The sequence below is a fragment of the Eptesicus fuscus genome, chromosome 5 (genome assembly GCF_027574615.1).
Source record: "Eptesicus fuscus isolate TK198812 chromosome 5, DD_ASM_mEF_20220401, whole genome shotgun sequence".
Lineage (NCBI taxonomy): Eukaryota > Metazoa > Chordata > Mammalia > Chiroptera > Vespertilionidae > Eptesicus > Eptesicus fuscus.
This window is the reverse complement of record NC_072477.1, coordinates 54204861-54228599: the sequence shown is the minus strand read 5'-3', so window position 1 is coordinate 54228599 and position 23739 is coordinate 54204861. Positions and strand designations below refer to the sequence as shown.

Here is a 23739-nt window from a genome sequence, read left to right as displayed (position 1 = left end):
TTTGGGTTCATTGACTTTGGGTCAATTTTTGACTTAATTAGTTTGGGGTTAATTTTTTGTGTCAATTTGGCTAGGTCACAGTAGCCAGATATTTGGTCAAACACTATTGCAGATGTTTCTGTAAAGGTATTTTTAAGATGAGATTAACATTTAAATCAGTAGACTTTGTAAAGCAGATTATCCTCCATAATGTGGGTGGGTCTCATCCAATCAATTGAAGACCTTACTGAAAAAACAAAAAACACCAACTCTTCTGAGTAACAAGGAAGTTTTCCAGCAGACTGCCTTTGGATTTAAACTACACACCAGCTCTTTCCCTCCCACCCTAACCTGTAGATTTTGGACTTGCCAGCATTTATAATTAATTGTAAGAGTCAATGCCTTAAAAGCTCTCTCTCTGGCTCTCTGCCTTTCTCCCAGATCCAATTGTGTGTGTGTGTTGTTGTTTTTTTTCTCTTGAGAACCCTAATTAATATACAGGGGTGGGCAAAAGTAGGTTTACAGTTGTAATGCAAATAAATAAAATAATAATAAATAATATTATAAGTATAAACTCTGTGTTTCACATACTCACCACTGTAAACCTACTTTTATCCACCCCTGTATTAGTTTAATGCCAAAAAAAAAAAAAAGATTCAGTGGACAAATGCATTCAGGAAATGCTAGTTTGAATAAGAAAGAGCACACTTCTTCATTGTCTTCTAAATCTAATAATATTCTGATGTGTACTCTAAAGCACCAAGTCATGCAATTTCGTGCCCCCAAACTGTATAGGAAGAAAAAGTCATGAATGATAAGATGATTGCAGTTTGAATCAGCTAGGAAGGAGAGAAGGAGGGCACACTACTCTTAGGGAGAGAATCTGTCCTTTTCCTAGGTAACTACAGTAAGAGAACTGCTTGGTTACGAATGGTGAGGCCACCACCTTCAGGCATAGCTCAGATGTGAGAGGTTTGCCATAAGTTAAATTGTTCTGAACAATAAATGAATTACAAAGTTGGAGTCATCTTTTTCTGTTTAAATGAGGTATTGAGAACCTTTGACCTTCTGTGTCTAAACGAACATAGCCAGGACAGACCTGGATTCAGAACACGACTCCTATGCCATGATGAGCTCAGAAAGTTGAAGATGGGGAGCCTAACAGGAAGGAAGAGGTGAAGATGCAGGTGAAATGACAGACAGAGATCAAAGGAGAGATTGGCAAGGCAGAGTCTCAGAGAAGGGAACCACCCACAAGAAAGGGGACACAGCACCTTTAGAAAGGAAAGGGGATACAGCACCTCTGAGATAAGAGAGAAGGAATGCAGAGGTGGACAGGAAAGTGCCAGGACAGAAACATTTGAGGTAGAGAGAAGAAAAAGCTGAAGAAGCGTGTCCAATTGTCTCATCATCTCAGGAAAGTGTAAGGTGTATAGTGAGGGAGAGGAAGTTTAACACTCAGTGTCTTGATGAGAATCCCAGCCTTCGCTATTTGCACAACTGAGATAAGTTACTTTCCTCTACTGTACTCAGGTAAAATATGGCATATAGTGAAAAATCAATGGTTTATCACCAATGGTGTTACTATAATGGAGCTTTAGTCTCACTGAATTAGTTAACAAGTGATTTATGTAGTGCTCACTATTTGCCAAGCACTATTCAAGAAGCTTTACAAATATTATCATACTGAATCATCATAGCAACCTGATCAAGTAGGTATGATTATTATATCCCATTTTTCTAATGAGTGAATGGGACCAGAGAGGTTAGGTACCTTCCTGAAGGTAACAGGTGGTATATAAATTTAATACAGAACTAGGTCTCTAGATATTCTGGAAGCCAAGTGTCTTTATCCTCACCTGGAGCCTCATCAAATTTAAGCAATTAACTATGTACCCACTGGTAAGGGAAAGAACAAAATTAAAGCTATTAAACAACATTATGGTAACACATTCTCTAACATGGTGTCTAAAAGTCAAGATACTAATAGAGATTTTAATATTCTTAGCATTCTGGGAACAGAAATCGTCTTATATTAAGCTTGTTATTTAATTTTTAGCAGAAGTTTCTACAATTTTATAACACATAAAAATGGAGGCTCTCTGTTGTGTTTACACATGAGACAATGAAGTTTACATTTTAGGACGAAGTATTTGCTCAAAACTTCTTCAAAGTGTGATATCTAAGTATGGTTTACTGATGCCTAAGTTCACAAATGCAAGAATCTAAGAAGGTTCTTGAATAGATTAAAAAAATTATTAACACTTGCAATAACTGTAACCCTAATTTTTAAGTTCCAAGTACTTTCACATACACGCATGCTGCTCTCCTGGATCCCATGGTGGGAAGTGACCAAGTGACACAGTGGGAAGGACACAGCTTAGGAATCAGGGAAATCTGGGTTTGATGTCTCTCCTCTCTGATGCCAGCCTGCTACCTGATGTTGAGAATCTTAAAATACTTCATGGCTAAAATTTCTCATCCCACAAATGAAGAAAGTATTTTAACTACTAGTATATCATATTTTACACAATTAAAATGCTACATACAAAATTTTCCAATACAGAATAATATTGAATGTAAACTGTAACTGAAAAATAAACTTTAAAAAGAATTTTCCAGCACCATTTCTGGCTCATTTCAGGGAAAAGGGCCAGTAACAATCTACTGGGAGCTGAGTTCTCTTTGCCAATCTTAGACAACCCCACTTTGTCTGTGTCTAGAATTTTAAAACATGAATTGACTCAGAAGTGTGCCCCAGAAAACACTCAGTGATAATAAAGCCACCATTCACATTGGTCATGTTCTAGTAATGAAAATAATATTGTGATCTTAATGTCCTATTACTGGTGAAAAATAAGTGCCTACTTTTCCTTTTACCATGTCTTGACATCTAAACATATCTACTTCAAGTTGAGATAAAAATTCAGTTTTATTCAAAAAAAGCCATAGATTTGAATTTTTTTATGTCAAAGGGCACACAAAATAGTCCCATACCTCACTTATACGCTGCAGAACCAGCACTATTTGGACAGTACCTTTAAAATATTGAGGGCTAAATGCCAGGCAGCATCCTGGATTAGATCTTGGAACAGAAAAAAGGACATTGGTAGAAAAATAGTAAAATATAAAAGAAATCTGGACTTAAATTACAAGTAGCATACCAATGTTATTTTTTTTTTTATTCTGACAAATGTATCAGGATTATTCAAGATGATAATGTTAAGGGAAACTGGGTGAGAAGTATATAGGAACTCTCCATACAATCTTCAACTTTTTAAAAAATTACTTCTAAAATATCGAAAACTATTTTGAAATAAAAACTTTTTAAAAATTTATTAAGGGGAGTTAAGTTTCTTATTGTTGGAAGAGGAAGTTACAAGCATGGAAAGGGGAAAGTCTAGAATGTAATCTGTGGTTTTAGAACTGGAGGGACTATAATTTGTTAGGGGAACACCGTGACTTGTTCCTATCAATGTCAGACCCAGATCATGAAAAGGGGTCTTCTAAGCCATGCTAAAAACTTAGCCATTTTTTTCTGAGGCAACTCATCAAAAGCTGTGATAAAGTTTACTCGGTCTTTTGTCTCTACCAGCTTCTAGCACAGTGCTAGGCACACTTAGGAGATTGCCTGAGTCCCACCTGTATTTTGGGGATAAGTTGGCTAGAAACACCACACTAAGGGACAGAGTCCTGGGTGACTGAAGTTGTGTGGAAGCTCCAAGTGCTGGGCCTCACCAGGAATCAGAATAATAGGGGAGTGGGAATATGCTCTGTCACCAAAGCAATAGAGAAACTGAGGTGGAAAGTATGAATCAGGTCCATCTAATCAGGAGTTTATCTGTAAACAGAAAATGTGTATCAATGAGCCCCAAGGCATCTCACAGGAAAGTTGACAGGAGCAGGCTCTTACAAAGTTGTGCAGGGCTGCGCCATGCTCAAAATAACTCACTGATGACTGAAGTCCGAAAACTCACTGGACAAGTCAAAACCCTGGACTGGTGATTAACAGAAGCAGAGCCCTTTAGACAGACAGGGAATTTGTGATCCTTAGTCAGTGTCCTTCTCAATACATCATGGAGACCTTCATTCTAATCCAAACTCCTCCAAGTCACTCTGTTAACTCAAAGACATTTCACCTCTCTGGACCTCGGGTTGCTTTTCTGAAAACCAGAGTATTAGGCTAGTTCATCCCTGAGGTCCTTTCTAACATTGATGCTTTATGATCCATACCTGATTTGTAAGAGCATGAAAAGTCATGTCAGTCATGCACCTGAAGGGTCTGCTCCAGGAATGGAGGCACAGATGATTCAGCCATGGAAAGAAGGCAAAGGCCTTGTTCTCATGGAGCTCTTATTCCAATGGGAAAAGCAGAAAACAAATAAGTACATGGTCCATGTAACACCGGGTAGTGACAGGTGCCATGAAGAAAAATAAAACAGGAAAAGGCAGTGGTTAGTTTCAATGACCAGAGATGACCATTTTGAAAAGATAACATTTCAACAGATGAGAGAATAAAATGAAGAAGTACACTATTTAAAAGATCTGGGGAAGGTAATTCTGAGAAGAGAGAATGACATGAGCAAAGATCATGAAGTTGAGAGAATACTTGGAATTTTTGAGACTGGTGCGACTGGGCAACAGAGAAGGTAAGGGGAAGGGGGTGGAAAATGAAAGGAGTTGATGAGTTAGGAGGCTACAGGTAAAAACAAGAAACAATAGTTTGAACTATGGTTATAGAAATAACACTATATGTTATTTAGTACTTGTCTTAACTCATGTAATACTCATAGAACCCTATGAGGTTGATACTTTATTACCTCCATTTTATAAATGAGCAAGGCAGAGAGGGGTCAAGGAACTTGCCCAAGATTACACAGCTGGTCAATAAAAGAGCCAAGATATCAACAGGGGTGGTGTGAGGATGGTGAGAAATGCTCAGAATCGGGGTAAAATTTGCAGGTAGAACTTGCTATTGGGTTGGATGTGGGAGTGAGAAAAAGAGAATCAAGAGATGACTCCAACTCCTCCATCCATCCTGGTCCTACTTCTGCGAATACTATCTTGGGATGATAGGACCCAAGGACAAACATCTACCATGTTAGAGATGTCAGTTCTTTAACCTTTTCTTTGTGAACAAAAGTGAGAACTTCTCCAAGTAAACTAGCCATGTAGCAAAGAGCAGTCCCGCTGCCCACCTTAGCAAGTGGCTCCGTTTCATTGCCACGGGTACCTATCATTGCAGACCTCTGTATTCACAAGGCTTGACTGTCAGCTTTGAGAGCAGAACCCAGCTTTCCCCCCACTGTACAGATCGGAAGCACATCTAACAGAGGCACAAACTCTGCAAGCATCAGAGAAGTCATAGCTATGGTGAGGCAGCCCTTTATCTTACAAAGGTGTTATTTGTTGGTTTTCAATATTATCAAATGACAAAGAAAGATAAAACCTAGGTAATGGATCTTGCTATTAAAAAAAGACCTTAAAGTTACCACTCTGCTCCTATAAAAAGATACAAAGCACATCATTCACTTTGGAGTACTTTCCCAGAACTCTTAGATACCAGCAGAAAATTCAATAAAAGTCTTCAAAACAGATTAGTGGCCCCGTGTCAGCATAGAGTGAGAATGCCAATGTGGGCTCTTCTTGAATGCCATCTCCAAGGTTTGGGAGTGGCCCTCTAGAGGACCCATGATAAAGTATCATGATCAATTAGTGATGTCTGCCAAGGTGTGGGAATAAAAATGATGAAAGCCCATCAAGTATTTCCATCTGTCTTCCAAAGGGCAAGTTCTAACTACTAAAGCTATTCAAATAGAGCCAGGGTTACCCTGGGATAAAGTTTCCCTGTCACTGGAAGTGTGCATTCTCAAGGGAGGCTGCTGGGTCAGTACTTCCTGTGAATCCATCAGCAGATGCTGACAGTGGTTACCTTTGGGAGGTAGTAATGTGGGCTGATTTTTTACAATCTTCCTTATACTTTTATGCATTGCCTTAATTTCCACAACATAGTCCTATGATATTTTAAAATAACACACAACCACACAACTAGATAAAAAGCTGTTTATATTGGTTTTTAAATTAAGTATTATGAGTAAGCGCTCTCTGGACATTAGTTCTCAGTGAGGAAAAAAAAGTAGAGCTCTCTAATTTTGAATATCTCTTATATGAAGTTCTTCAATACAGAGGTTTTACCTCTAAGACTTTTCATGAAATACAATTTCACTCATAGTGTATAGGACCCAAGAATCAGTTCTGTAAGAGATTGTTAGAAAGAAAGGCAGGGAGAATAAACTAGGATTTAGGAATAGAAAAGAAGACAGAAGTAGAATTTTTGCAAGGAAACTTTAAGAGAAGGACAGAGAGCTCAGAGACCATCAAGTCAGATCTGGATGACCCTCCTCTTCTGTCAGAAAAGTAAGAAGTGGGAGGCCTGGCTCCGGGCATGAAGTCCTCCTGGGCAGTGCTGGGACAGCACAGCGCTAAACACACAGAGGCTCTGTGAGCAATGGTTAGAAGCACAGGCTCTCACGTCTAAGTGCCGAAATGGGGAATCCCGGGTCTGCTCTTCACTGGGTGTGTGACCTTGGGTAAGTTAGTTCATCTCTTTCTGCCTCTTTCCTCATCTGCAAAAGGGGGATAATGACTACACCTACCTCAAAGGGGTGCTGAGATGACAGAATAAGTTTATCCAGGTAAAATCCTTAGGATAGTGCCCACTATGCAGTAAAAATAAATGCTCAAAGCATGTTAGGTTTATTTTAAAGAAAAATAAAATTGAGAAATAACTATCACAAGTAAACTAAGAGTATCTCAAATTTTTTTCACCTCAGGCATCAAAAATGCTTTTGTTTCTGTGATCAGGTGAGACCTAGGATACAGATCAACAATTACCATAAAAAAAAAAAGTCTTTGCACAGTTGACAAAATACACTCCATTCTGTAAACACCTGAGTTGCATATGATCTGCAGCAATGCCCAATTAATTTATAAAACAACTTACTGAAATACAAAAAGAATTCTAGCAGGCAAGGAAGAGTAGGAGGAATTTAGTTGCACATTAACCATTATCACTTAATTAAGACATGTGAAGCAATATTAATTTTATTCTGCTGTCCTAATTATTTCATTTAGTAAACACATAAAACCATATTGATAAGCGTTTTTGTAAGCTTATTTTTGACTTCGGTCTGAACCTATTTTTCTCATATATCCTACTGCTTTTCTAGCCACATTTTGTCCTACCAAAAAAGAGTTCTAAAACAACCCTCAAGGATAGGGCATGACTAAACTTAGATTTCGAAGCCAAAGTTTCTGAATTACAACTAATGCAAGATAGTTTTAATCTTGTATTTTTTAGTTTAATTTTTTTAATTCTATAGACAAAGGACTTTCACCAGGGCAACCCAGGAACACTATTTATGCTACTCTTCTTGGGGCACAAAGTGTAAGAAAATATACCAGAACTCCTTCCAATTTTTTCTTGGCCCAGATTCCAAATCCAGGGCTCTTTGCACCAGAAAAGCAACCCTGTCTTAATGGAAAGAAACCTGGGTTTAGGGTCTGATATCTGGGCCCAAAACTTAGATCTACTTTTTTTTATTTTTGAGAAAGACAGAGCAGGGAAAGAGAAGGATAGAGATAGAAACAGCCATCAGTCATGAGAGAGAAACATAGGTCATATACCTCCTGCATGACCCCTACTGAGGATCGAGCCCACAACCCAGGCATGTGGCCTGACTGGGAATCAAACCATGAGGTCATAGTTCATGGGTCAGTGCTCAACCACTGAGCCACACTGGCTGGGCTTTAGATTTAATTTGTTAGCTGTGTGAACCCATGCAAGTTCTCCAGTTTCCCCCAACTCTATTTTTCTGTAATAGAATTTTCTTTCGATTAAATATAAAACATTAAACCTAGCACATGTGATAATTATTTGAATTAATGTATATAAATATGACTGAGGATGTTGGATAAATGAAATAGTGTTTGTTCCCCCATACACGATGAAAAAAACACCAAGTCTGGGAGAATTCAGGAGGAAATAAAGGGTAGCCGATGATTAAAGAGACCGCTCTCTCCTTCTTTCCATTCACTTTTAAATCATGAGCTTTAGGATAGCAAGTGTTTAAGGGGTTTAAGAAATGCAGACAGCTCAGAGGGTTGGATTTTTCCCCTCCCCTCCCACTCTTGATCTTGCCCCTTTCTCCCATGATCCTCTGCCTCCTAGGCTTCCTAGCATCCCATCCTTCCTTTCATTTTGGACAGATGGGGCCATTTATCTTTGGAGAAAAGATTCAGGGTTAGGAGCAGAGAAAGGGAAAAGGGGAGGAAGGATCCTTCAGATTGGAGCCTTCCCCAGGCCTCAGGGAAGACTCTGAGACACCGAGGGAAGGCTCAGTCATATTTCAAAGAGAATAGGAACTAACTCAATGAAATATATCACTGGTAAGTTTCTAGTAGTGCTGGAGGAACATAAGTTAAGGAGTCAATGTCATTCTACCCAGAAATCAGGAAAACTGTTAAGAGCTTCAATAAAACACAATTGTCTGCTGGCCCCAAACTGGAGATGGACAGTGAGCCACAGAGCCTAAGGAAGCCACGGCTGGTTCCCTCGCTGGCTGCATCCAACACAGCCCAAGGAAGAATGCTCACCTCCCTCCTGTCTGCCAAACATCACACAAGTAACTCTCTTCACCATGCTGGCAAAGGTAGTTCCTAGGCTTGCAACACCTAGAGAGCAGAGAGACCATGAAAGCAGCAGGCATGGTGCTAAGGGCCAAGAAACAACAGCTGGCATATCCCCACATTTCATTATGTCATTCTAGTTAATTAGGTTTCTGTTGTTGTTTTTGTTGTTGTTTGTTTTTTGTTTTTGTTTTTTAAGTTCAACCCAAAAGGATAATAAAGAAGTCAGGCAATTGAGGTAAGTAACAAAATCTATGCCTTGGCTGGAGTAACCCCTGTACCATGTATCTCAGTTCCTGCTCTTGGTGGACAGGAAGGCCTTGATCCTGCCGCACATCATGGTTAAGAATTCAATATCATATAACAGTTTTGTCCATTGGTTCCTGGCTAATAAAAAAACTTGTTATAGACGGGACCATTCGTGAGAAAACAAAAGGGTACATACTGCTTTGTCTTGGTCAGTTTTGGATCCCTAAAGCCTATCACAGTTCTTATAACCTAGTAAATGCACAGTTTCCTGATTAAGCCTCAGAACTGTGGTCCAGTAGGACTTTGGAAATAAGTCATTGAATATAGTGCCTAACATTTATTAAAGACTAGAGGCTCAATGCACGAAATTGGTGCAAGAGTAGGCCTCCCTTCCCCTGGCTGCTGGCACCAGCTTCCCTCTCACCACCTACAGGCACCTGGGACCCAGGCTTCCCTCACAGCCCTGGCTTCATCCGGAAGGTCGTCCAGAAGGACGTCTGGTCTAATTAGCATATTATGCTTTTATTATTATAGATGCCCAGCACCTCATAACCTCCAAGTTACAACACTATGTTGCCCACCTATGTCTATTCCCCTACATAGTGTCAGAGTAATCCTTTTAAAATATTAGTCAGAACTCATGAATCTGAACAACAGTGTGCTGATTGCCAGGGGAAGAGGGGGTGGAAGGAGGTAAATGAGGGTATAGGAGGGGCTAAAGGGTGATGGAGGGAGACTTGACTTGGGGTGGTAAACATTCAATAGTCTTCAGATGATATGTTGTAGAATTGTGCACCTGAAATCTGTATACTTTTGTTAATCAATGTCACCCCAATAAATTCAATAAAAAGGAAATAAATAAATAAGTAAATAAATAAAATATTAGTCAGATCCTCTCTCTGCTAAAAACTCGACAACAGTTCCCAGCCTTCTCAGAACAAGTTTCAAAGTCCTTACAATGGCTTCTTTATTACCCCAGACTCATTTTCTATCTTTCCAGATGCTTACATCCCTCCAATCATTCTTCCTTGAACATGCTATGATGGCTTTCTTGATGTATCAACTTGATGAGACTATAGTGTCCAGTTATCCAATTAAACACTAATTTAGGTGCTGCCGTGTGAAAGGATTTTTGCAGATGTAATTTAAATTTTTAATTGTTTGCCCTTAGGTAAAGAAGATTATTCTGGATAGTCTGGTGGGCCTGATTTAATCAGTTGGTCTTTAGAGTAGGGCTGTAGCTTTCCTGAGTGAGAAGGAATTCTACCTGTAGACAATAGTTTTGACCCAATATCTATGGATTTCCATCAAGTTTGTATTCATTCCTTCCTAACTTGTTTAGCCAGCTCCCATAATCACATAAGCCAATTCCTTGTCATAAGAAATTGTGTGCGTGTGCACACACACGCAGGTGTATGTGTGTGTTTATTGCATGTTCTGTTTCTCTGGTTGAACCCTCATTTACACACACACACCAAGCACTCTCTCATCTTAGAAGTACACTTTCCTCTGTCTGAAACCCTCTTCCCTAGTTGAATTCATGACTCCCCCCTCACTTCCTTCAGGTATTTCCTCAGGTGTTACTTTCTCAGAAAGACTCTCTCCAGACACTCTACTTAAATTGGCAACCCTGGCACCTTGATTCTCTGTCCCCATTCTCAGCTATATATATATATATTAGAGGCCCAGTACATGAAATTCGTGCACTGGGAGATGGGAGAGGGGTTCCCTCAGTCTGGCCTGCACCCTCTCACAGTCCAGGACCCCTTGGGGGATGGCCACCTGCTGATAGTTGGACATCCCTCTCGCAGTCCAGGAACCCTCAGGGGATGTTCACAGGAATCAGGCCTAAGCCAGCAGTTGGACATCCCTCTTGCAATCCGGGATCCCTCACTCCTTATGGCTCAGCTCTCTGCTCCTTAGCACTGCCACGGACGCGGGAGAGGCTCCCACCATGGTTGCTGCACTAGCCAGCCATGAGCCCAGCTTCTGGCTCAGCGGCCGCTTCCCCTATGGGAATGCACTGACCACCAAGGGGCAGCTCCTGCATTGAGTGTCTGCGCCTGGTGGTCAGTGTGCATCATAGCAACTGGTCGTTCAGCCATAACGGTCGCTTAGGCTTTTATTTTACATATATACTTTTTATATGAGAACTTTTTCCTACCTGCTCCAGTCTTTGAATTCATGTTTAAAATATTTTAGCTAGAGTCTAATTAGGCTTTGTTCCCATTCATAGTAAGATAATGGGGTGGAAAATGTCATTTACTTTATATCCTGTGGTTAAGTAGCTTTCAGGAAAGGCTGAGAGTCAATTCAGCATTGACACCTGAAGTTGGAAGCCAAACCTCTCCTCAAAAATCTAGAAATGATTTATCCTTTTTACTGATCAATATACAAACAGAAAGCCAAGCAGTTGAAGATCAGTATTAAAAAGAAGGGAGTTTACAGTCACTAATATTGAAAATAATATGAAATTCTTGTTCCTCTCTCTGGAATTTTTTTTTATTCAACAGTTGTTTAAAACTAGGTCAACTCAACATTGAAATTCATCAATTCAACTCACTAATATAAAAACATTTAATTAGTCCATAGAATCAGATGGATAGCATATAGTTGTTAAATCTCCTTATGTCCTCTTTCTTCACGTTCTATTTTATTTTTAAAATTGCTAATAGGAGTTCATCAGAATTCTACAGCTTTGAAAATGGGTTGAACTATCCATATTAGTTTCCAATTCACTGTTGGAATAAGGAATATGGTCACATCAATAAACACATGTGAGAAAAGAGAAAGGTTTCTCAAACATATACCAGAACATAAGAGCCAAATGGAAGATATCAATACACCATACTACATAAAAATTAAAAATAGAAAATTTCAAAATATACTATAAGCAAGTTAAAAAAAGAAATGATAGAGTCAAAGAATATGTTTTCACCATAAATAAACTATTTCTGTCCAAGAGTTTAAATATTATTTAAAACACTACAAATTAAAAAGATACTAGTAACAACAAAATATTAAAAATGTATACAAGATGAGAACAGGAAACTCAGAACAGCCCAAGTGACCAATAAACATGTGAAAATATGCTCAATATCATAATATGTAGGCAAACTTAACAAAAATTTATTTTGTTCATCACTTTATCAAAAATTAATTAATAATACAGATTGATAATATGGAGTCCTGAAAAGATGTGGAGAAATAAATATTCTCAGGTTTTTTTTTAGGTAACATTTTGAAAAGCAATTTGCCAGTATTTATTGTATTTTTAATGTATAATTATTTTGACCCAGAAATTCAACTCTTTGTTACCTACACACCTACACATGTTTGCAGAGACTTCATTTCAGTATTCTTTGCAATGACTAAATTTAAAAAAATCATCAATAGTGGAATGGTTACATAAAGTATCATACATACATTATATGTACTCATAGTATGTGCTATTAAAAAGAAATTAGATTTAGGATATAAATTGAGTTTTTAAAAAGCTAAATGCAGAAAATAGGTATACTTAATAAGACAACTCAAGTTTTACTTCTCTTATTTGTCAAACTCACTCAACTTTCTAAACTCTCTTTATACCCATAGTCTTGAGTAGACCCTATTTCCCATTCTTATACCTCTTCTTCATCACATCCTATCTTCACTCTCCTACTTGCTGAAAACATAATGTTGTATGACAGGGTAGAGGGAGAGTGAGGAAGTCTTGAAAGACAACAACTAAGTCATCAAGAATTTTTTAATCTCCCACATCTGTTATAGTTTCTATTACATAGTAAGTGCTTAGTGAGTGAATGAATGAATGAGTAAATGATAAACGACATTGTAAAACTCAAGTAATCATAGCACCAAAATCACCACAGATACCACATTCTCAAGAAAGTCCTCCCTGATTTTCAACCGTCTCAACACCCCAAACCTTAGGTCCTATAAATGAGCTAACAATTGTTCTGAATGGATAATGTAAATGTTGCAAATTTCATGGACTAAACTAAATCTATTTTGTAGGAAAACCTCCTAGACCTTCTCTGAAAAACAGTTACTTTCACTTTATGTACAATTTAAACAGCACAGTATGGTAGTTAAAATGATGAATTCCAGAGTCAGGCACCTAGGTCCGAATCCTGGTTTCTCCATTTACAAATTGTGGCAACTTGTTTGGAAAGAGCTACTCCCTATGTCTTCTTTTTATCATCTGTTGGGGGAGTGGGGAATAAGAATGAGAACATCTGTCTCAAGGCTGTTGTGCAATAGTGCAGACAGAGCGCTTAGCACAACCTGGCACCTATTTGATTGAGACCAGCTATTATTGTTCTTACTAGAGGCCCAGTGCATGAAAATTCATGCACTGGAGGGGGGTCCCTCAGCCCGGCCTGCCCCCTCTTACAGTCTGGGAGCCCTCAGGGGCGGGAGGTGACCCAGCGATCAGGGGAAGGCAACGCCCCCATCACACCTCTGCTGCTGCCACTGCCAGCAGCACAAGCCTTGGCCGGCCCTGATTACCTGAGCCTCAGGCGGTCCTGGGCTTTCCTGCACCTCGGGCTGGCCCTGGGTGGCTGGGGGCTGAGGGGACTGGGCGCCGCCATCTTGTGGCTATGGGTACCGCCATCTTTGAGGGTGTGACAGTCAATTAGCATATTCCCTCCTTATTGGCTGTGGGCACCACCATCTTTGTGAGGGCATGATGGTCAATTAGCATATTCCCTCTTTATTAGATCGGATTGTTTCCTGGTTTTCTGCCTCAGAGCAGAACAAAAGCCAAGCATTAGAAGAAAAGGAGACTAAATATGTAAGATAAATCAAGGACTATAAGGGTAGAAAACTTGCTAGAGTTCATAAAGCCTATTTATCTGTGGTCCTTTTGTATAATCCACACACATCAATAGTCCCTGAAGTGCACCAGGATAGTACTGCTGTCCACATTAATGCCCAAGAAAAAACAACTAGGTTTTTGCGTATACTATTTGAAAAAGCAGGAACATATTGTGAAAGTCAATTTTTAGATATGTATTTGAGTGACTATTGTAATAATACCCATTAGGAAGAGACTTAAGTTTGTTGAGGAAATGTTTAAACCATTCTAATAAGGTTAAGTTACCGTATTTTCCGGCGTATAAGACGACTTTTTAACCCAGGAAAATCTTCTATATGCCCATTCGTCTTATACGCTGGAAAATACGGTAGTTGTGATAGGGCATGGGCTTCAACTTGTTCCTTGGATGTGGAGTAACAGTAAAATCAAAACAAAACCTATTCTCTGTGACAGGAAGAGAAAGTGGCTCCTGGCCGAGAAGTGATGCAAGTGGGATGACAGGCAGTGAAGGAAGTGAGAAAACAGAAAAGTGAACAAGACGGTGGACCAGAGAAGAACTCCTCCTGAGAGTCTCCCAATATTTAGTAAAGTCAACCAAAACCAATCATGTTGTTTAGCGGAGTGTCTTCTGGAAACCGATAAAAGCTTTAGGTTCTGAAACTGGAAGATGCAAGAACTAGAATTTGCAAAAATCATGACCAGAGCATTTCCAGCCATACAACTTGAAAAGGGACTAAAATTTCCACTAGAACACAAGCAATTAGAAATCACTCCCCAAATACGTAATCCGAGATACCCTGTGTAATACAGTTGTGAAAGATCTCTATTAAAAAATCCAAATCCCTTTCAGGAAGCGTTGGCACATAAGAGCTAGTTATGTTTATTGGAATAATCTCCATGGTGCCAGTACATGATAAATAAGATACTAACTCCTTCCTCTGAGCAAGGTTCCCACAGTGGGGGAGTGACAGCCACTGGATGTAATGTCCCTTCCAGTTTTCAAAGCCCTGGCTTTGTTCCACATCCCTGATCGCACCGGGACCAGAGCTGTGCACCTGGGAAGGTTTCACGTTTCCCGAGCTATGTGAAGGGCAAAACCTCTCTGTGCTTTCCCTTTCATACTGAAGGTGGAGTCTCACAGTATGTGTGACGAATTCCAGGATATGAGGACAGGGTTCCTCTGCCTCTCCAGGCTCCTCTAATACCTTCTCTCCACAAACAAACTTCGCGAGCCATTTCAGGCCACTTTGTTTCCAGCCTGCTCTGGAGCTCACACAGCCGGGGAAAATCAAAGGGCAATTTCCTGAGTCATCATGGGCAGAGCATCTCTGCCCCCAGCAGTCAGGATGCCACCATCCATTAGTGACAGTGAGACTCCAGTGGCCCAGACACTTTCCTGGGGCTGAAGTATCCTGAGGCTTTCTGACAGGCCACACCGAAAAGGAGCAGCAGCGGTTACTGCCCCAGTTCCACCCTCCAGCAGGCATTCGGAAAGTGGAAGTCCCACCCAGGGCAGGCTCTCGTGCTGGGCCCTGTGTTCTCGAGGAGGGCAGGAGCAATGAGAGTTCCTCCAATCTATGCAACTTGCTTCCTGGATGGAAGACAAATTGAATATTCATTGAGCACTGACTGCGCACAGGTATTTGGCCAGTTTTAATACTATCTCATTAAGTCCTCACAGCAAATGTGAGTAGGGCTCTTGCTTTCATATTAGAGGGGAGGCTGTCCATTAGGATGCCTTCCGCTCTGCATAAAAGAATTCCCACCTGAGAGTGTTTATACATTTTTGGTGTGGTGATTAAGAGCACAGGACCTGAAGACAGACCGATGGGTTTCAAATCCTTGTTCTCTGTCAAGTACTTATGTGCAGAACTTTGGGCAATTTACTGAAAGCACTTTTCGCTTTGGTGTCAACAGTTTTAAAACGGGAAAATAATGGCACCTCCACACTAGAATTTCCGGGAGGATGAAGGTTAATGCATGCAAAGCAATTAGAACAGAGCCTGGCAAGTCCAGGAAGCCAGGAGGCACGCCCAGGGCTGGCTCACTGTTTCTGTGACATCAGCTTCCCGTCTTCCTGTCCTGCCATCTTCAGTGTGTTGACTGTTACTCTCGTGTGACAATAAATGGTAGCCACAGTGTCAGGCATCACAGGTATCAATAACATCTGATCCCCAAAACCATGTACAAAGGAAGAAGAAAGCTGTTTTCTCCAGGCTTCTCCTTTTAAGAGGAAAGAAAGTCTTCCCTAGCAAATTAGTCCTCATGTCCCTCAAACCATAAGGGAAGCTGGGAAAGGAAGAATTAGGATCCTCAGATGCTGGTATAATTTCTGCCAACAAATAAGAAGCAGAAGGGCCTGGATGGTGTGGCTCAGTGGTTGAGCGTCAACCTATGGAACAGGAGGTCATGGTTCGATTCCTGGTCAGGGCACATGCCCAGGTTGTAAGCTCAGTCCTCAGGAGGCAGCTGATGAAAGAATTCTCTCTCATCATTGTTATTTCTATCTCTCTCTCCCTTTCCCTTCCTCTCTGAAATCAATTATAATATATATATATATATATTAAAGCAGAAGGATGTAAAGAATGACTGCTGGTCAGGCCACTAACAATGCAAGGAACATGCTTTTCAAAGTTAAGTTGCTTGAGGTAGCACAGCTAGTAGACAGTAGAGCTGGAACGTGAACACAAGTCTGGGCCTTCAGCTAAAGATGCCACCTCCCAGATCACTGTACACAGCTTGGTTGCTAGTGCTACTGTAACAACTACCACGCACGGGGTGGGCTTAAGCCACAGAAATTTATAGTCTCATAGTTTAGATGCTAGAAGTCCAAGGTCAATGTGTCTGTAGAGTTTTCTCCTCCTGAGAGCTGTTTTCTCCTCCTGAGGAAAAAATCTGTTCCATGCTTCTCCCCTAGCTCCTGGGGTTGGCTGGAAATCATTGGCATTCCTTGACTTGTAGACACAGCACCCTTAGCTCTGGCTTCATCTTCGCATGGTGCTCTCCCTACTTGTGTGTCTGTCTCTAAATTTCCCCTTTATACAAGGACATCAGTCATATTGGATGCAAGTCCATCCCAATTATGTAGTCTTTAACTTGATTATCTCTATAAAACCCCATATCCTGCGTCCAACATCTGTAAATGTCACAAATGAAATAACTTCCAGTCACCCCGGTCACCCTTCCCTGAGGAACTGTTGTTACCAGGTGCCTATATATCATTCTGGAGGTTGATAATGCATTTAAACTTTCCCACTGCTCTTTACACCATAAAAGATTATTAACACCTTATCTGGTTCATAAATCGTTGATGAATTTCAAAAACTGTCATTGGCCACTACTTAATGTCTTTCCAAAGGTAAAGTTGTTCAAATGAAATTCAAACCATGGGCTTGGTATGACTAAAACACCCCCCACTCCCCAGTCCTTCATGTTAACATCTGAGCTATAGAAGACTTCATTGTAATTCCCAGAGGATGCTTAAGTTCTGCCCTGATGTTTTTGTTACGATTTTATATTTACACTGATTTTAACAGCTTTGAGATATAATTAATATGTAATAAAAACTATATGTGTTTAATGTATACAATGTGATGAGTTAACATATGCATACATGTGTGATACCATCACTGCAGTCAAAGTAATGAACATACTCATCACTTCTGAAAAAAGAAGGCATCTCCAAATAAGGCCTCATTCTGGGGTGCTAGATGTTAGAATAAGGCAGGGGATGGGAGAAACACAATTCAACCCACAACACAAGTGAAAACCACTTTAAATGGAGACCAAGAATTCAGTGATTAAATACATATATACTGAGCAAAAACAAAAGGTAGAATGGTGACATCTTTCTATTTATTCAATTGATAGAGAATTAACGTTAAAAGCCTGGTTCACATAAAAAACATCCATTAACTTAACATAGGAAAAAATATAGATTGAGCTCAAAAGTAGATATTCCTTCGGCATAAATAATAACTATTTTGAGGAGCAAAAAGTATACTTCCTGGTCCTTTGCATCTTTGTCTCTGAAAAGGCCTAATGCATTCATCATAATGTACTAATGATTTGCTTGATGGAAATACTTTTAACTGAGATCTTTAGGGAAAGAAAACATAGGACAGATTCTTATCTTCTTTATTTGATAAGAGGTCTAGTATTTCAGGATTTTGAAATTTAGTCTATGAACGACAAGAGCTTTTTCCTAATTTAACTGTTACTGTGGGTTACTTGTCTCAGTAACTAAAGCTTGCCATTGGTCACTAGCAGACTAGACAAGAACACACAGGGTCCCACTTGAAAAAACTAATTTCCATGTTTCTTAATGTTGGGATCACTGTTTCTAACAGCTAACACTAAGGAGTAGTATATGCATTAAGCAGTTACTGTGTACTAGACATTCTGTAAGCAAAGCTAGGCAGTTTGCATGGGTTAATTTATTTCTTAAACAACAATTTTATGAGGAACTATTTCTATGCCCATGTTATAAAGAGACTAAAGCATAGAAAGTTTGTTCAATATCATTCCTAATAAGTGGAAAAGCCAAGAGTTTAAACCTGGGCCTGCTTCACTTCATCATTCACACTCTTAAAAGAACAAGTGTTGGCATGAGCTAAACTAAATGTCAAATATTAATTTTGTCACTGATTATTTAAGACTGGGAAATCTTTTCATCTATAAAATTTGGATAAAACTGTCTGGCTAAATTAGGGAAACGCTGACATTTTGCTTAGACCTTTGGATGAAAACACTTGACATATGCCGTTTGTCCTAATAAGAAAGGTTGTTGATTTTGGTTCTAGAACCATCACATAAATACCAGTTGTATAAATAAGGATTCATCCTGAGCCCCCCTCCTTCAATACCTGGTGTGTAACCTCTTCTCCTGCATCACCTTGTATTTTCCTTACCAGTGTTTTGTCTCAGCGCATAAAAGAACAACAGCCTCCTTCTATATCCAGCCTCCTTTCCTTCTGTTAGCTATTTCCTGCTTTTAATGCCATCTAGAACTGCACAGAAGCAAGTAAAGGCTTGCTTCACGCTCTTTATGCAATTCAGGTCTCCAAACAATAATGGGCTTCCAACTTCCATCTCGTAGAAACTATGAAAATGGGAGCAATGGGATCCATGGGAGTAAAGTGGGACATCATCCATCCTGTTCTCCCTTCCATTAAAGCAGATGAATGGCCCCTTTTACCTAAAGCCAATCTTCTGCCTATGCTTTAGGTTCGATCTCCTTTGGCTTCTGAGGCCATGTTTACTGTTGATTCTCTTTTTTGATAAAGCTCCAGGTTTAGTGGTTGTCTTAATGATTCCCAGTTCATGGCACACTTTCATCACTGACCCAGGAAAAATCCTTATTTTTCTGTCTCCTTATCACATTTAATTTCCCATCCCTCACCCCAAAGGCAACCATTTCATTTTGTTTCAATGTTCTTCTTTGTGTTTGTATGCTGTATTAGTCAAGGTTCTTCAGGAAAACAGAACAAATAGGAGGTGATGATAGATAGGAAGGTAGGAAGATAGATAGATAGATAGATAGATAGATAGATAGATAGATAGATAGATAGATAGATAGATAGATAGATAGAATAAATTAAGATTGATTGTATGGATTGACTCAAGCAATTATGGAAGCTGGCAAGACTGAGATCAGGCAGGCCAGCAGGCTGGGAATTCAGGTAAGAGTGGATGTAGTCTTGAATCCAAAATCTAAATAGTGGAACTCAGGCAGGATTTTTATATTTCAGCCTTAAGGAGGAATTGCTGCTGCTTCAGAAAACCTCAGTCTTGGGTGTCCAACTGATTGGGTGAGGCCCACCCATATATAGAGGATAAACTGCTTTACCTCCAGTTAACCAATTATGTTTATTACATCCACAAATATCTTCACAGAAACATCTAGACTAGTTTTTGAAAAAACAACTTGGTACCATGGCCAATTTGACACAAAGTTAACTGGAACATGTGAGTTCCAAAATATTCATCACTGTTGTCTTGTGTTTTTTAATTTATGTAAATGATACTATGTTCATCCTTCCTGCTCAAAGAGCAGTCTGTTAACAGGCAGCATCAGCATCACCTGTGATCTCTATACAAATGCAGACTCTCAGGTCCAGCCCAGACCTACTGAGTCAGAGTCTGTATTTTAACAATATCTTCCTATTTCCCACCCACCTGACAGATATTGAGAAGACTAAATTGGATGAACAGAAAGTTTACTCTTAAATATACACAAAAATAAAATGTAATGCATATGTATTCCAGAAAACATGTCAAGAATTCCCTCAGCCTTGTTAATTATGACACACACACTAATAATTGAATAAAAAATTGTGGGATATTTACACATTGTAATTCCACAGTCAGAAAAGGTATAAGATGTACCTCCATGCCACAACATGGATAAATCTCACAAAAATTAATGCTAAGGGAAATAAGACTACACAAAGGGAATGCATACTGTATGATTCCATTTCTAAAAGTTCAAAAACAGTTTAAATGAATATGTAGTATTTCAAGTTGTACATATCTGTCAGTATCATGAAGAAGTGAATTAGAAAGTGATCAGAAATGGTTAAATGGCAGGATTCAGGACTAGGAGAGCTGATACTTTTCTCCCTTGGCCAGAGAAGTAATCATATAGGTGTTTACTTTATCATAATTCATTAGACTGTGCACTTAAGTTTTATGCACTTTTAAGTATATGTCTTACATCACAATAAAAGGCTTAAAAGGATTAAATGGAATAGATGTACAATGCCACAATCGATATTCAATAAATGATAGTTATGTATACCAAGACCTCAGATGTACTCTGACTGATTGAGAGTGTGTGAGCTCTGAGAATTTTTCTGGGATATATTAAAGAAAACTTTTCATATCCAAGTTTTATTTTAGTAAAAGTAGAAAATTCCATTTGGTAAACAGAGCAATGTAAGTAATATTTGAGTCACAAAAGCAAACTGTGGACATGGTTTGGAAAGAAACAGTTAAAGACCTAAATGTCTCTAACCAAGAGAACAACAATTCAGGGGAGTGGGCTGGCAGCTTACAAAGTGAGGAAGAAGGTCTCAAGAGAAAAAGAGAAGCACCTAAAAGATAATGGGTACCCTCCCCCCAGGAGCTAAGAAGGGCAAGGCTCCCTTCCTGACAGAAGAGTGATGGATGAAATTTTAGGACATTTTCTAATATTCAATTTTAACTTGTCTATCAATCCAACAATAAGCATATTATCTGATTATGCATTAATTGGTGTTGGCATTAATCAGTGATCTCAGTCCCCAAAGTTTCATTAAAGGTTAGCCTTAGGAGAGGTGGTATTGTAGAGAAATGGGGGTATAGACACAGTGCTCAACATGACCAAGATAGTGCAGAAAGAGAACAGCAGTCACAGAAAACAAGAAACATATAAAGATCAAGGTTTCCCTGGATAGAGGAGACCAGAGCAAAATGTGGTCAGAAGACACAAACACCCTGAAGCACTTTAGGGATATTGGGGAAGAAACTGGATTGCCTACAAAGTGTGGAATAGGGGCGTGGGCTGTTCTACTCAAATATTTCAGGAAAGAGTGATCCCAATTGTCTGAAGGTGCCAGGAAATGGACACTTTGTCACCTGCGCCTTATTAGCATCTGGCACAAGAATTCAAGGTTTTTACCAATAGCCTTATACAAACAGATGTCAATTAAATATAAATGAAGGTCATTTCTAAGAGGGCTTGCAGGACTGTAAAACCAGGAGCTCTTAACTCTGTGGCCAAAGACGGAAGTTCTCCATAGGATGCCATAGTCACTCAATAGTGCTGTGTGTTCCTAAGGAGACCTAGCCCTTCATAATCAAGACGACTCATTCATAATCACCCATGATTGGTGATGTGGAAAGTAAACAAATAACTCAAAGTTTAATTTTTAAAAATTGTAGGTGATCCTCATCCCATAGAAGGAGTATCCTAAAAGCAGTTTAGTGGCCTTAAAAATCCAGTTAAGGGCTTACTGTGAAAGAGGGAAAGCAAAGAACAAAACATGTAGTGCGTCTGGTTAAATACAACAACTGAACGTGATAAATGCCATTCATGGTGTTATATTGTAAATCAGTGAGCTGACCATAAGATGCCTTAATAAGCCAAATTAATTAGGAGTCTTTATTACGCCGGTGGGCTCAGTGGAATATTGTTTCCAGAGTTTAAGCAAAAACATGGAGGAAGCTTTCCCTTTTTATATTTTCTAGGTCTCTTTGTCTCCCAATTATGGAATGAGACTTTTAGACCTTTATAGGCTTTTTTAAAAAAATAAAAGAAGCCCTGTGTGCTGGGGGGCGGGGGCCGGGGGCGGGCAGTGTGCCCAGTAACTATCTTGCAGGCAGCTTATGGCCTTGAGCACAGCACAACTCAGATATAACCAAAAGATACCTGGCATGGGAGGAACCAGACCCTTATGTTAGCAGAGATTCGAGCAAGCATGTTTACAGAAGCTAAAATAGCAAAGTTAATTAATAGAACAAGGGACCATCTGTTTTTAGTAGAATATTTTGAACAGCAGTTTTTACAACATAGAGGTTACTGGAACAAGATGGCCCATGCTTCAATGGTGCCTAGAAAACTTTGCTGTAGTCAGGTCATCTTCTGAAGTCCCCTCTGTCTTCTCCCATAACTTCATCTCCTTGCCCTAGAGAAGTTACGTGAAGGTCATGGCCTTATGTTTATAAACATGTCTCCTTATTGGTAACTCTTAAATCTAAAAAAAAATAAACTTTATGAGAGACCTCCAATCTCTTAGAGCGCTTACTCAAAGTGAAGTGGGAGAAGAATTTGGTTTCCTCTGCACAGAAAGATGCATCTGGGATAAAGGGAGTGTACTACTATATAATCACCAAAGCAATGTGCTTTTCTTCTCTGTACCCACACCTGCCACACATACTCACAAACATACTCTTCAAACACTGATGACTCACGTGTTTATCAAGGAAGATAAACACGGTGAGGCAGTGACCCCTCTGGAGAAACTTGGAGGAAAAGCAGAGCTCTGTCACTATACATTTAGCATCCCTACACTGTTCTTCCAACCTTTATGTCAAAAGTCACATAGGCTAATAAACAGAGAGAAAGTAATAAAAGATTATCTTCCTTGTACACACAATTAAAATTAAAAGTCACCCGAGATTCTAAAACTAGAAGGGAAAAGAGCAAAAGCTCTATCACTTGTGTTTTTTTCTTCAACAAGATCTTCTTCCCTGGGCTTTACTACTGAGAATCATACACTCATCCCATCTGCCTCTCTTGAATTGTCATTCTTTGGGTCCTGTGTGTTACCTGTTCAAAATGTGACAGCTTCACACTTATTTCTTTGAAATGCCCCCAGTGCCTCAAAGGATTTTTTGTTCATGCACACAGTTTTCAAGATATTAAGGGATCTAAGAAAAGAACAATAATCTAAGCAGCCTCAGGCACATCAAGATTGAACAGAAAAAAGAAAAAAAAGTGTCATTTCTCAGCTCCCTCTAGCTTCTTGGGAACAGATTCAGTCACTTAACTTTAGTGTGGTGTTGAGGTTTCTGCCATCACTGGGGATCAGACAAAAGCTGAGAGTCAGAAAGTTAAAGTTTAATGGAAACTGAACTAAGTCAAGAGAGTACATTTGGTGCACGAATCATGTAGCAGGAAACCAGGCCCCCAGACTCAGGATGTAGGTTCAGGCCCAGTCCTGCCAAGAATTGGCCTGTGTGACTTTGTGAAGATCATATGACTTCTCTGACTTTCATGTGCAGTAATTTAAAAAGTGTAGAGTAACAGAATTTACCTTGAGAGTTACTATGTCAATTAAATGAGGTTATTGATGTGACATCTCTAAGTATGTAACAAATTCCCAATAACTGTCTGGGAATCTGAATCTAGCCTTTTTGTGAGATCCAGTATTCATACTAGTATAAGGGTCAAATACCTGGTCATCCCACTCTGGTGCCAGAATATTATCACAAGAAAGTGTCATTCCTCCTAGAGAATC

At 39.5% G+C, this 23739-nt stretch overlaps 1 non-coding gene across 1 annotated transcript; it reads left to right on the top strand.

The window, feature by feature from the left end:
* Positions 1 to 21439: 21439 nt before the first annotated feature.
* Positions 21440 to 21568, top strand: LOC114232068 (small nucleolar RNA SNORA25). The gene has a single exon (XR_003618112.2). It is a non-coding gene; the product is annotated as a small nucleolar RNA SNORA25 (small nucleolar RNA).
* The last annotated feature ends 2171 nt before the right edge of the window (positions 21569 to 23739 follow it).